We start from the raw sequence: 15,000 nt of genomic DNA on the forward strand, positions 1-15,000 counted from the left end.
GAGAGGAGGAGAGGAGAGAGAGAGAGAGAGAGAGAGAGAGAGAGAGAGAGAGAGAGAGAGAGAGAGAGAGAGAGAGAGAGAGAGAGAGAGAGAGAGAGAGAGAGAGAGAGAGAGAGAGAAAGAGTGTGTGTGTGTGAGAGAGAGAGAGAGAGAGAGAGAGAGAGAGAGAGAGAGAGAGAGAGAGAGAGAGAGAGAGAGAGAGAGAGAGAGAGAGAGAGAGAGAGAGAGGGAAGGGGGGCGGATGAAAGGACAGACGATACAAGTCCTCAGTTACCTGGCACCTAAGGCACTCGTAAGGCCCCTCGAGCATGGTAACAATTAGCCCAAATTGGTGAATGCCCTTTTCCTCAGGGATCAGAGGCTGGGGCTCCGTTGGTGTACGTGTGAGAGTGTGGGGGGGGGGGGTCTAGACCCCTCAATGTCGAAGGGGGTGGGGGTAGGGTGGAGAAGATGATGCTATGTGTGTGTGTGTGTGTGTGTGTGTGTGTGTGTGTGTGTGTGTGTGTGTGTGTGTGTGTGTGTGTGTGTGTGTGTGTGTGTGTGTGTGTGTGTGTGTGTGGCAAACATATCAGTATTTATAACTACCTTCGACATTACCTTCTTCACGAGCGACCTGGACCGCCGCTCGCCGCCGGGAGAGCTGAAGAGCGTCATGGTGAATTCCTTACCATCATCACACGGAAAAAAGTCGTACAAATCGCACTAGGGAGTCTTTGCGAGCACCTGTCCTGTCTCGGCTTCGAATAACACACCACAGTACACGGGAGACTATGTTTGAAAGCCTCTCTTGCGCGCAATTCACAACGAGGCGCTGCACTGTAAGGTCACTTGTCTTTCCGGATCGACACACACGTAGTCAGTCTGACCACACTTACGTCTTACCTGCGCGCGATGAACATGACTCACGGTTACTTCGAAGCGCACACCGTCAGAGGAACACAATGCACGGGCTCACACTGTCTCTATAATAGCGCCGCTGAGTAATACCAATGGTCCAAAGCCGAAGGTGAGGGCTGGCGCTGACGGTCACCCCCCCCCCCTCACTCACATTATCCTAAGATCGTACCCTCACTTCCGCCTTGCTCGCCCACTTTCCCTCCCTTTGGCTTCCTCCCGCTGCCACAGCTGGAGTCACGTCACAGCCTTTTCTTCCTACCAACAATAATAATAACTTCACAAGATCATTCAGTAAAAAACACATCTCATACCAAAGGTTGCGTTACAGAATCACAAGGATAGAATTTGCTGTGCAGTTCAGTCAGTCGTGAGTTCCCACTTCGAGTTTTGTCACCCAGCCTGCACATAAACTTACGTACGTCATAAAGGCTGCAATCACAGCCTGCACATAATTTACGTACGTCATACGGGCTGCAATTTGTACCCAGTGAACTTATTGTCCATAATAGAGGGCTGGGGGAGGAGGGGAAGGGGAGAAAATTAAGGGATGTAAAAAAAAAGGAAGGGGTACAGGAGGAGGAGGAGAGGGAGAAGAGGTAGGAGAGGGAAGAGAGGGAGGAGAGGGAGGAGAGGGAGGAAGAGGAGGAGGAGCAGAAATGGACGAGGACGAGCAGAGGAAGAAGAGGACAGGCAGAAGAGGAAAAGAGGGAGAGGAAGACCGTAAAACAAGATAACTGGTGCTATTCTAGAAGGGGCAAGATATAGGGATCAGAATCAGCCACAATTATGAAAATAAAGGATAGGTAAATACAGAGACGGACAGATAAACATGAGACGAAAATTGAGTGTATACATATCCATTATCTCCGCAAAGCCTTCAGGATAACAATGGCAAAAGCAACAACAAAACACGTTGAAGTCTGTTGAACAGTCAACCGATCACAATTATTACCCATAATAATAACAGACGTCAATAACAACAACCATAAGAAAACAATAACAAAAACCATAAAACCAACATAGACTAAAACAGAAAAAACGGCTATGGCAGTATCCAAAGAAAAAACACAAAAAGAGATCACGCGCATTATTCATGGCGATGCTTGCAACCCGCCACAGATGCAAGCGGAGCAAAGTAGGAAAGAAACGACTTCATCCTGGGAAGCGTGAGACAGTGGAGGGCGAAAGGGGGGGGGGGTATGAGAGAGATATGAGGAAGAAGGGGAAAGGGGGAGACGGAGAGGGGTGATGGGAGGGAAGGGAATGAGAGAGAGAGACGGGATAAGCAGGGTGGGTGAGTAGATGAGTGGAAGGATGGATGGAAGGATGGATGGATGGTTGGATAGTCAGATAGATAGATAGATAGATAGATGGATGAATGGTTGGATGGACAGATGGATGGATGGTTGGATAGACAGATAGATGGATGGATGGTTGGATAGACAGATAGATGGATGGATGAGTGGTTGGTTGGTTGGTTGGTTGGATGGATGGTGGGTGGGTGGATGGATGGATGGATGGATGGATGAATGAATGTATGGATGGATAAATAGATAGATAGATGGATGGATAGATGGATGGAAGGAAGAAAGGACGGAAGGAAGGAAGGAAGGAAGGAGGGAAAGATGGACGGATGCAATCACGCCTATTCCAATACAAACATTCCAGCACTGAATAGCCACCCCTCCTCTTTTCCCCCTCCCCCACCCCCTCCCTCCTCCCCACTAATCACCTAAGCGAATTACGGTTCATTAAGAGTCGCAGGTGTGCGAGGGCCTGAGCCGCCCACGCACCTGGGGCCGGCGGGCAGGCAAGTGCGGCGGGCGTGAATCATGTTTCAGGTGTAATACGCCATAATGGCTGAGGCCAAAATAGAAACTGGCGCGCTTTCACGAGGGGACTTGGGTCGGGAACAAAGACGGCGAAGGAGGGTGGAGGGAACGGGAGGGTGGAGGGGGCCGGAGGGTGGAGGGGACAGGAAGGTGGAGGGGGCCGGAGGGTGGAGAGGACGGGAGGGTGGAGGGGACAGGAAGGTGGAGGGGGCCGGAGGGTGGAGAGGACGGGAGGGTGGAGGGGACAGGAAGGTGGAGGGGGCCGGAGGGTGGAGAGGACGGGAGGGTGGAGGGGACAGGAAGGTGGAGAGGACGGGAGGGTGGAGAGGACGGGAGGGTGGAGGGGACAGGAAGGTGGAGGGGGCCGGAGGGTGGAGAGGACGGGAGGGTGGAGGGGACAGGAAGGTGGAGGGGGCCGGAGGGTGGAGGGGGCCGGAGGGTGGAGAGGACGGGAGGGTGGAGGGGACAGGAAGGTGGAGGGGGCCGGAGGGTGGAGAGGACGGGAGGGGGGAGGGGACCGGCAGGCGGAGGGGGGCGGCGGGGGGGGGGGACGGGAGGGGGGAGGGGACGGGAGGGGGGGGGGGGCGGGAGGGTGGAGGGGGCGGGAGGGTGGAGAGGACGGGAGGGTGGAGGGGACAGGAAGGTGGAGAGGACGGGAGGGTGGAGAGGACGGGAGGGTGGAGGGGGCCGGAGGGTGGAGAGGACAGGAGGGTGGAGAGGACGGGAGGGTGGAGAGGACGGGAGGGTGGAGGGGACAGGAAGGTGGAGGGGGCCGGAGGGTGGAGAGGACGGGAGGGTGGAGGGGACAGGAAGGTGGAGGGGGCCGGAGGGTGGAGAGGACGGGAGGGTGGAGGGGACAGGAAGGTGGAGGGGGCCGGAGGGTGGAGAGGACGGGAGGGTGGAGAGGACGGGAGGGTGGAGGGGACAGGAAGGTGGAGGGGGCCGGAGGGTGGAGAGGACGGGAGGGTGGAGGGGACAGGAAGGTGGAGGGGGCCGGAGGGTGGAGAGGACGGGAGGGTGGAGAGGACGGGAGGGTGGAGGGGACAGGAAGGTGGAGGGGGCCGGAGGGTGGAGAGGACGGGAGGGTGGAGAGGACAGGAGGGTGGAGAGGACGGGAGGGTGGAGGGGGCCGGAGGGTGGAGAGGACAGGAGGGTGGAGAGGACAGGAGGGTGGAGAGGACGGGAGGGTGGAGGGGGCCGGAGGGTGGAGAGGACAGGAGGGTGGAGAGGACGGGAGGGTGGAGGGGGCCGGAGGGTGGAGAGGACAGGAGGGTGGAGAGGACAGGAGGGTGGAAAGGACAAGAGGGTGGAGGGGACAGGAGGGTAGAGTGGACGGGGGAGAGGACGGAAGGCGAAGAAAAGGGGGAGGGGGAGAAGGAAAATAAAAGGGAAGGGAAAGGGAAATTGAGAAGGAGAGGTAGGGAGGGAGAGGGATAGGAGAGAACGAGAGAGAGAACGAGAGAGAGAGAGAGAGAGAGAGAGAGAGAGAGAGAGAGAGAGAGAGAGAGAGAGAGAGAGAGAGAGAGAGAGAGAGAGAGAGAGAGAGAGAGAGAGAGAGAGAGAGAGAGAGAGAGAGAGAGAGATAAAAGGAGGGAGAGAGGGAGAGAGATGAAGGAAGGGAGGGAGAGAAAGAGAAAGAGAAAGAGAGAGAGAGAATGGGGGAGGGGGAGAGGGAGAGAGAGGGGAAAACAAGAAGCAGCGAAAGAAGCTTTGCTCGCTTGTTAACCAATATCCGTTCTTAATGCCTACGCGCTAGAAAGTTTCCCCAAGTTGCGGTCAGCGCTTACACAAGCATGAGGGAGGAGGGAGGAGGGAGGAGGGAGGAGGAAGGGAGGGGGGATGAGCAGAGTAGAAGGCGACGTCTGGCTCCGGGTTGCATGTCTCTGGCCATTCAACGCTTCAATTAGGCCAATAATGACTCCCGTTACATTTTAATCACTCAACTTTCTGCCGTGGCGCACTGCCGTGTCATGTTCATTTTCCCCGCGTGCTTCAGGCCACTTTTCGTTCTCGGAAAACAAATAAATCCATCTGTCAACCAATCTATAAACAAATATATGAATAAACAAGCAAGAAATATACATCTTCAAACGGCGCGGGGACTCGGGCGTTAATTAGCCCTAAAAAGTGACCTTCTGTATGTAAAAGGGAAGGGGAGCAGAAAGGAAAGAGGAGAGAAAGAGAGGAGGTGGAGGTGGAGGTGGAGGTGGGGGGTGGAGGTGATGGGTGGAGGTAGAGGTGGGGGTGGGGGTGGAGGTGGCGGTGGGGGTGGAGGTGGAGGTGAGGGGTGGAGGAGGAGATGAAGGGTGGAAGTGGAGGTGGTGGTGGAGGAAGGAGACAGATAAATCAGGGGAGAGAGAAGGGAGGAGAAGAGGCAGGAAGAGCAATCAGAAGAAGACGAGTCTCAGGGTCAGTAGCGTGGGCCTTGGCAGTCCCGTTATAAAGTCGCTACTGGGCTCAACCCCCCATGCCCTCCTCCTAAGGCACTCCTCCTTCTTCTTCTTCTTCTTCTTCTTCTTCTTCTTCTTCTTCTTCTTCTTCTTCTTCTTCTTCTTCTTCTTCTTCTTCTTCTTCTTCTTCTTCTTCTTCTTCTTCCTCCTCCTCCTCTTCCTCTCCTCCTCCTCCTCCTCCTCCTCCTCCTCCTCCTCCTCCTCCTCCTCCTCCTCCTCCTCCTCCTCCTCCTCCTTATCTTGTCTGACTTCCCTCTCTTCCTCCTCGACGCTTCCTTCCTCCCACCTTCCACCATCTACTGCCGCCTCCCTCCGTAGCCCTCTGCCCAGCCTCATCTCACCCCCTCCCCTCCCCATTCAACGTCCGTCCTTGGGAACCTGTCTACAAATACCCCTCCTCCTCCTACTCCTCCTCCCCCCACCCTCCTTCCCTTACCCCTTCCTCCCCTCCTCTCCACCTGTCGTCTAGTGGTCGCTGCGAGGAACGAAACTTTTTGAGTCACTTTTTTTTTCTTCACTCTGACACTTTCTTTCATTTCCAAATCGCCTCCCAAGCGAAAACGGATATTAAAAAAGAAAGATGGGATGATGATGTTGACGACGACGAATGACAACCGCTACTACGATAACGATAACAGTAATATCAATAAACACAACAGATAAAAGTGATAGCAACATGATCAATTGCACCAAGAGACACTATCAACTCATAATTTCAAGTGCATGACGACAAAGGGAAAATAGGAGCTACTTAATATCTGTCCGTTGTTGCCCCCCCTCCATCTCCCACCCCCACCAAAGAGGGGTTGCGTCCGCCGAGATAATTGCGAGGCGGTTGTCAGCGCGTCGCCCGCCCGCGACGCCCACCCCGAGACACCATGCTGCCCAAGTAGGGCGGGGAGCCGTTACACTGCCGCCCTGCATGCTGTGCAAACGCTCGTGCTCGCTCACTCACTCTCCATAACCTCCACCCCCCTTCTCTCACTCTCGCTCTCTCTCTCTTCCTCTCTCCCTACCTCTTCCTCTCTCTCTATCTACTTCTTCCTCTCTCTTTCTCTCTCTATCTCTTCCTCAACCACTCTCTACATGGATTTATATTCATACTTATATTTATCCTTATACCTCTCCCTCTCCTTCTCCAAATCTGTACTTATATCTATATCTACACTAATGTTTATACTTATACTTATACATCCACCTCTCCCTCTCCGACTCTCTATTTATAGTCACATCTAAGCTTGTATTTATACTTATACCTCTCTCTCTCTCTCCCTCTGTCAGACGTCTTAGCGTAACACACCGATTATGTAATGGTTAGCTATCATCTAGGTTACTATGTTACCAAAATCGTTGTACACGCATACGATAGACCATCAGCCATTAACCCAGAGCGAGTACTCATTTGAGGTCGCTATGGTTTACCTTCGCCCGCTAATGGTCATCTAGGCTACCTGCTCACCTCAAAAACGTGCTGATATAAATTTTTTCCCTTGTGATTTTTTAAATAGAAGTGACATTCATACATATTAATATGCAAACAGGAATCGTGTTATGATCATGATCTGTGCGCATATTTCCTCGTAAACATTGCACTGATCCCCACTGTCTTAATTTCTTAATCGTTCCTCTCGGTCCCGATATTTTATCGTCCCACGTCGACGGTCTCCAGGGCTCGTTTTCTTTGCCAATATCACTGAAAGGTGTTAGAGAAAAGAAAGAAAACGGAGGGGATATTAAATTCATACCAGGAATTCCCCTCTATTCCATCTTTGTCGCTTTCTGCAAGACGAGGGGGGACGTGTTTCTTTTGCTGGCACAAATGTCCCACAAAGAACATTGACGCATCTTAAACCAATTAACAATCTATACAGTATGTATTGCCGTCCTTTTCCTAACTATTAAGAAAACGAGTCGAGTGAGAGTGAGGGTGGGGTGAAGGAGGAGGAAGAGAGAGAGGGGGGGGGGGAGGGGAAGAGGAGAAAAAAAAGCGAAAAAAAGAAAGGGAAAAAGACTGAATGAGAGACAGATGTTATGTGATATACCTCGCATCACAAGCATTCAGTCGTGTAAATCGGAGACATCTTCGCACTTCCAACATGCAAAGCCAACCGAAGAAAGCATAAATTGGGGCAGAACAATAAATAAATATATTATGAAAGAAGGAAGGAAAGAAAGAAAGAAAGAAAGGGCGGAAGAGGAAGGAGAGTGAGTGAGTGAGTGAGAGAGAGAGAATAAGAGAGAGTAAGAGAGAGTGAGAGGGAGAGGGAGGGAGGGAGAGAGAGAGGGAGAGGGAGGGAGGGAGGGAGGGAGGGAGGGAGGGAGGGAGGGAGGGAGAGAGAGAGAGAGAGAGAGAGAGAGGGAGAGAGAGAGGGAGGGAGGGAGAGGAGAGAGGGGGAGAGAGAGCGGGAGGGAGAGAGAGAGAGAGAGGAGAGAGAGGAGAGAGAGAGAGAGAGAGGAGAGAGAGAGAGAGGAGAGAGAGAGAGAGAGAGAGAGAGAGAGAGAGAGAGAGAGGAGAGAGAGAGAGAGAGAGAGAGGAGATAGAGAGAGAGCGAGAGAAGAGAGAAAGAGAGGAGAGAGAGAGAGAGAGAGAGAGAGAGAGAGAGAGAGAGAGAGAGAGAGAGAGAGAGAGAGAGAGAGAGAGAGAGAGAGAGAGAGAGAGAGAGAGAGAGAGTGTGTGTGTGTGTGTGTGAGAGAGAGAGAGAGAGAGAGAGAGAGAGAGAGTGTGTGTGTGTGTGTGTGTGTGAGAGTGTGAGGTAGAGAGAGAGAGAGAGAGAGAGAGAGAGAGAGAGGGGAGGGAGAGAGAGAGAGAGAGGAGAGAGAGAAGAGAGAGAGAAAGAGAGAGAGAGAGAGAGAGAAGGGGAAAAGGAGAGAGGAGAGAGAGGAGAGAGGAGAAGGAGAGAGAGAGAGAGAGAGAGAGAGAGAGAGAGAGAGAGAGAGAGAGAGAGAGAGAGAGAGAGAGAGAGAGAGAGGAGAGAGAAGAGAGAGAAAAGAGAGAGAGAGAGAGAGAGAGAGAGAGAAAGAGAGAGGAGAGAGAGAGGAGAGAGAGAGGAGAGAGAGAGAAGAGAGAGAAGAGAGAGAAGAGAGAGAAGAGAGAGAAAAGAGAGAGAAAGAGTAAGAGAAAGAGAAAGAGAGAAACCGCCGCCCCTCCTTCGATAATACACATCCGCTCTGCCACGCACACACACACCACCAAGATGCATTTCGGAGAATAACTTGTTTAAGATATAATTTTCAGATCACGGGCATTTCCATGCTCGATGCTCGTATAATCACTTTTCAAGTCAATGTTTCCGTTTGAACGCCTATCACAACGCCATTCTCTGATCTCTAGCTTCTTTTGAGACTCGATGGTGTTGGCTGAAATTCCAAACGAGCCACTTGACTGCGACAACTGATAAAAAAGTTGCACACTTGCAAATGCAGTTTCTAAAACATGTCATGGCGAAATTCACTGTAAAAAATATTTCTTGTATTTGTATCACAAAGGCTTTCCATATTGTTTTTTTTTCCATTATTCGCAAACTTCATGAATATCATCTACATTTCTTTTCAAATAACTATCAACGCTATCGAAATTAAAGGTTGAATGTTAGTCTTACTATGAAGTATGCAGTAATATTGACAACAATATGACGTTTAGCCACATGTAAGGAGACACACGCGCACTGCCTTTCAAAATGAACGTGTAACAAGTGAACGGGTTCAATTAACCTTCAAACATTTATCCGCAACCCATAAACATCTGCGAGAATCCAAATGAGGAAAGTAAAGTAGCAATTGCATTAAAAGAACCTCAAAATTAACCTCATTTGCTCGACTCGAAGAAGGCGGATGATGATAATGATAATGATAATGATAATAATGATGATGATGATGACGACGATCATAATAATGACAATAATAGAAACATATGAATAAGATAATGATGATGATGTAGAAAAAGAACAATGTACCAGACAAAGAAAATCAGAAACATGGGTACGAAGAACAATGAGACAACGAAGACAAAGAAGGCAAGCAACGAAAAGTATAAAAACTATTTTTTTCCAGTGAAATTACAGGCAGAAATTACAGTGGATACATCCTGCACTCCATGACCACTGCAGGAGGGGCCGCGAGACACACTTAACGTGAGAAAAGGCTACCCTTCACTTGCATTTGATATATACAGTAGGACTGCACGAGATACACAGATACGACTAACTCTCCTTGACAACTACAACTACACTTACAAAGCTGCACTATGCACGACACCATGGCATGCGATATACATGCACAGACTTAAACGGCGTCTAGGCAAGACAGCGTACATCCATTGTCATTCCAGTCTAGACATGTGTACGCAGACACTTGACAAAAAAAAATCTAAAAAAAAAATATATAAACACGTCACTTCCAGCAGGTCACACTGAACAATCACCATTACCGGACGGACGCAACTCGTAGCACTGTAGGTCACCTGGACCACCTCGACCCCACCTGCAAGGCCGCTTCACTTTCAATCCTTGTTGGCGGTCCTCGTTTCCCTTGCACAACGCGCTTCCATTTGCTAATTCACATCGTTGAGTAAAAAAGATGAACTTGCCAAATTCCTATTTATCACCATCCCCCTGAAAGTCTTCTAAGCGCCTAGTCTACAGGAACTACACGCTAAGGCATCCTAGAGCTGAAGGATTTCCCAAAACGTCCTCCGATCCATTTTGTTCCAACGTTTCACTCGGATCCCCATTCGCCCTCCCTTTCTGATCCCGCTTTTCACGGCACTCGAGAGGCCTGCTTCGGCCCACTAGATTCTCTCGGCAGAACCTTCTTCTCGTAGCCGTCGCCCGTCCGCGTGTCGCGAGGGCAGCGAGTCGGCGCTGTTCGGGACGGTGGCCGCCGCTAACCAGGTAAAGCCACAGACTGAGCGGCGCTGCGCGAGGACGGCAGAGTCCCCCGTCGGCTACCGCTGCCGCCGCCAGTGACGACGCCTCCTGCCTGCCTCCTTCAACCATGCCGGCACACGTGCCGCCGTGCCCGGAGGACGAAAGCGCAATCAGACGGGACACGAAGGCGTCCATACTGAGCAGCGAGGGGGGCAGGATGGAGGAAGGTACGGGGGAGGGGGGTCATCAGTGTTGAATTCAAGACATCCGCCATCACCCGATAACCCTCCAGGCTCGGGACGAAGCGTTGTGTTCTCTGCCCCCAAGCATAACCAGGTACACACCAGGGATGGGCGTGAAAGACGTCGTGGGCGGGGCAATGCACGTGGTGGGCGTCAGGGAGGGTAAAAGGTGCAACTTGCAAGGAGACACTTGTGGCAGGTATAACCGTCGCTGGGACTCGCACTGCGGTTACATTCCTAATGAATCACACCCCATCCCTCTCACCTCCCCTGCCCACCCTCTGACCATCCTTCCCCCCCTCCTCCCTTCTGCCGAGAGTCACTTCCTCTGCCGTTCCCCTTCCTCCTTCTCGGCCATTTCAACTCATCAATTCCGTTCAGCAGCCATCCGTATGCTTTGGATGGATGAAACAAGGGCACTCCGCTTATGGTGTAAGTGGGAGTGAGCATCTCCCTATCCTCTACCCCCCCTCCCCCACCACCACCACTATCACACGCACATACACAGAGACACGTCCGAAATCCTGTAAATATCCCGCTGGCCGAACTCAACGCGCCGGAATGTAAGCCTGAAACACGGTGTGATCGTTACGACATGCATTACATTAACCAATATCCTCTTCACAATTTCGTGAGTCACTCTCTTTCCTGTGTCTGTCTCTTGACAATTCCCTCTCCCTCTTCCTCCTTCCCACTTTCCTTCTGATATATCAGTCAATTCTCTTCTTCTCACTCTGTACTTCTATCAAACTCCCCCCCTCTCCCTCCCTCCCTCCCCCCTCTCTCTCTCACTGTCTGTCTTCAATTTCCCTCTTTCCTTCTTTCTGTCTTCCTTTTCCGTACTCTTCTACTTCCTACTACGCCCCTTCCTTCGCCATTCCCTTCCTTACCAAGGCTACTTTCTTTTTGGCAGAACCGCGATTGCACCCAGGAATCGCACCACACATGCATAACCGCACGCACGGATGCACACACACGCACACATGCGCGCACACACACGCGCACACACACACACACACACACACACACACACACACACACACACACACACACACACACACACACACACACACACACACACACACACACACACACACACACACACACACACACACACACACACACACACACACACACACACACACACACACACACACACACAAAGCGCGGACTGGGTAAGAGAGCCTCCCGGGCGAACAACACGCACGCCCATTGACTCCAGGAACCGGAGCTTGCCCAGTCACGCAATGATAACACGCGCTCATCTCCGCAGCGGGCCCGCGAGGCACGCGCGGCCGAAGGGGGCATCGTCTATCTACCATTGGGCATCATGAAATAGGAATCCACAAGAGGGAGAAAAGAATATCTGTGGGGATGGGACAGATAGCGAGAAGGGAATGGACACGGATTATGCTAGTAAAGAGAGCTTACACGACCGGGGTTTTGCCCGAGAGGGATTCAGCTCGAAAGAAGAATGATTATACTAAACTCCTTCTCCTTCTCTGTCTTACTTCCTTCCTTCTTCTCGCTCTCGCTCTCGCTCTCGCTCTCGTTCTCTCTACTCACCTCAGTACCCGCGCCATCGCTGTGACAAACCGCTTCACATACCTGGAACAAAAAACAAATGCTGGTTAGATAAGATCATATAATTGTCTATGTGATATAAAAACAGACTCAGAAAAATGGGAGAGAGGTGGGAAAAACTGATGAGGAGAGAAGGCAAGCGGGAATGACATTTGGGTAAATAAATAGATAAGTAAGCGATTGAACCAATGTAGAAAAGCCTATAGAAGGAAATCTGGTTTACAGAAAACATGCTATTCATCTTTATTACAGAGAACAAGGAGGATCTTCACCATAACCAATCACAAATATGACAAAAACCGCACATTCAGATATCCTGCATGCCGATACCTTACTCCTGACCACAGCAGTAACCACCATAACAACACATAGCACAGCAATCGGAGGGCTGATGACACGCACAGAATTTCCAGCTTACCAAAGGTGAGTCACAGCGGCTGTTCTTTCACAACGCCTTCCTCTGGGTTAAACGACGCACTCATAAATTGTTTTAATTCTAATTTTCGGAATGAAAACTGCGTCTGAATGAAATAGTAATGATGATGGAAGTAATAGCAAATGTAACAATAATAACAATAACAACAATGGTGGTAGTTGTAGTACTAGTAGTTATAATAATAATGATGATGACATTAATGATAGCAATGAAAGCAAAAACAACAACAATAATAATATTAGTATTGATAATAATAGTTACAATAATAAGCTTAGTGACTTCATTTGGGTCAAACAACACGGTCACATAAAAATAGGGGCAAGATATTTCATTTTGAATTTTCGGAAGTGAAACTGTGTCTATAAATACAATAGTATTATTGACATTACCAACGTTTTGCAATGTAAACATTCTAATCGAGGGGTCTTTAGATATATGTCAAAACAAATAAACAAATACAAATAAATATCAGCTCCAGATATACAAAAGAGCCTCGACGCGTTGACGGCGATGGCACAAACATCACCATAAGCCTAGACTATATGTATGCTAATGGGCCTTCACGACACCCCCTGCCCCCCGTGCACACGCACACACCATATACCTTAAATCTCCATCCATCCACACACCCACACATACACATACACATACATACATACATATATACATATATACATACATACATACACACACACACACACACACACACACACACACACACACACACACACACACACACACACACACACACACACACACACACACACACACACACACACCATATACCTTATTTTTCCATCCACCCACACCCACCCACACCCACACACACACACACACACACACACAAATATAAACAGGCGACCACGACCTAATCTACAAACACACTAACTTACGTACGACATTAAGATATCTTAGCGGGCGAGGGTTAATGCTTACGGTAGCCTTCACTTCCTCTCCACTACCACATAATCTTAATGTGGCTATGGGAAAGATCATGAGGTAACTGGCACTTATAAAATTGAAAAGTACACACAATAATAATCACAGCAAGAACAACAACAAAGACATGGGAAAGATATTCTACACAGCAAGTAATGACAAAGAATCTACAAGCGACCATTTGAGCAAATAATAGAAAATAAACTAAATATCATCCAAAGTCAGGCCATATTAAAGAGCAAATGCACGTAAAAATTATAAGCTGGTAGATATATGCAAAAATATACAGAAAAGACATTAGCAAAACACAGTTATACTATGAATACACAGCTAACAAATTGCCAAACCTTAATTAAGAGTCATTAGGAAAACATCATGATCGCGCAAATACCTCGCTCACACCTTTAACGAGTCAATCAACATTAACAGGGTGAAGCTTTTCACACTCGGGTGGGTGGCAGGTAAAAGAGAACGACACCCCTCGGGAAATAGTGTCGTAGGGCCTTCTGACTAATATGAAGTAGTTGTTGTTGTGTGGGGAGGGGGAGGGAGGGGGGGAGAGAGGGAGAGAGGGAGAGAGGGAGGGAGAGAGGGAGAGAGGGAGGGAGGGAGGGAGAGAGGGAGAGGGAGAGAGGGAGGGAGGGAGGGAGGGAGAGAGAGAGGGAGAGTGAGAGGGAGAGAGAGAGGGAGAGTGAGAGAGAGAGAGAGAGAGAGAGAGAGAGAGAGAGAGAGAGAGAGAGAGATAGAGAGAGATAGAGAGAGAGAGATAGATAGATAGAGAGATAGATAGTGAGAGAGTGAGAGAGAGTGAGAGTGAGAGAGAGTGAGAAAAAGTGGGAGAAAGTGAGAGAGAGAGAGGGAGAGAGAGAGAGGAGGGGAGGAGAGAGAGAGAGAGAGAGAGAGAGAGAGAGAGAGAGAGAGAGAGAGAGAGAGAGAGAGAGAGAGAGAGAGAGAGAGAGAGAGTGTGTATGTGTATGTGTATGTGTATGTGTATGTGGGTGTGTGTGTGTGTGTGTGTGTGTGTGTGTGTGTGTGTGTGTGTGTGTGTGTGTGTGTGTGTGTGTGTGTGTGTGTGTGTGTGTGTGTGTGTGTGTGTGTGTGTCTCCGAGTGGACTTGAATGCCTCTGGGGGTCTATGGTGAGGTAGCGTGTAACGTGGGTATGTGTGATCTTTCGTTAAATCCTCATTAACCCCTGTGTAACTTCGCAGCTCACCTCGTTTTCTTTGTTCCGATACGACAGGAGCATCCGGTGGCTAAACGACGCGCCTGCATGCGCGGCCTGTAGGCGGCCGGGCCCCCGCCGCAGGTTTCCACCGTCGCCTTCAACCTGATGGAGATTTCCCATTGACTGGGAGGCCTTGATGGAGTTGTGGGGTGGCGTCGTGATCCACGGTATGTGGTCTTGGCCGCCGGGGAGGCCATTGAACGACCCCAAGGAAGAGTCGTATGCGCTGGAGGGGGACAGGTAGCACTTGTGACTCATGTAGGACTCGTCAAGGAATGAGTCTTCATTGCAAATGGTCTCAGATGAGGGCGTGGGCGTCACATCTGCCGAGTCGGTCCCCGAGCCGGGGTTCCCGGACGCCTCGCGGTGGCACGGGTTCCTCGGCAGCACTAGGGGCGTCGAGGACATTTGGGGGATGGCCTCCTGAAGGAGCGTGTCGTGGTAACGCCGCAGGGGGCGCGGTCGCGGGTGACGGAAGCCAGGAATGGGCGTAGTGAAGGTGGGGAAGACGGTCCGCGGGGCGGGCTTC

General features: G+C 50.4%; 1 protein-coding gene and 1 long non-coding RNA gene across 8 annotated transcripts in view; both read right to left on the reverse strand.

The window, feature by feature from the left end:
* Positions 1-10,366, reverse strand: part of LOC147468509 (uncharacterized) — a 20,845-nt gene extending 10,479 nt beyond the window's left edge. The window contains exons 1-2 of one of the 2 annotated variants that reach the window (XR_015192436.1): positions 9,986-10,358; positions 746-882 (exon numbers count right to left, since the gene is read on the reverse strand). This is a non-coding gene — a long non-coding RNA (uncharacterized LOC147468509). Of the gene's footprint in view, positions 1-745; positions 883-9,985 lie in introns of those variants that run through there. The other variant, XR_015192437.1, reaches the window with a different exon arrangement.
* The window catches only part of loco (regulator of G protein signaling family member locomotion defects), a 155,090-nt gene that overhangs the window by 52,781 nt on the left and 87,309 nt on the right, over positions 1-15,000 (reverse strand). The window lies entirely within an intron of this gene.

Source organism: Penaeus japonicus, unplaced genomic scaffold (genome assembly GCF_977035675.1).
Source record: "Penaeus japonicus unplaced genomic scaffold, GWHDUDI00000001_assembly GWHDUDI00000028, whole genome shotgun sequence".
In the NCBI taxonomy this organism is placed as follows: domain Eukaryota; kingdom Metazoa; phylum Arthropoda; class Malacostraca; order Decapoda; family Penaeidae; genus Penaeus; species Penaeus japonicus.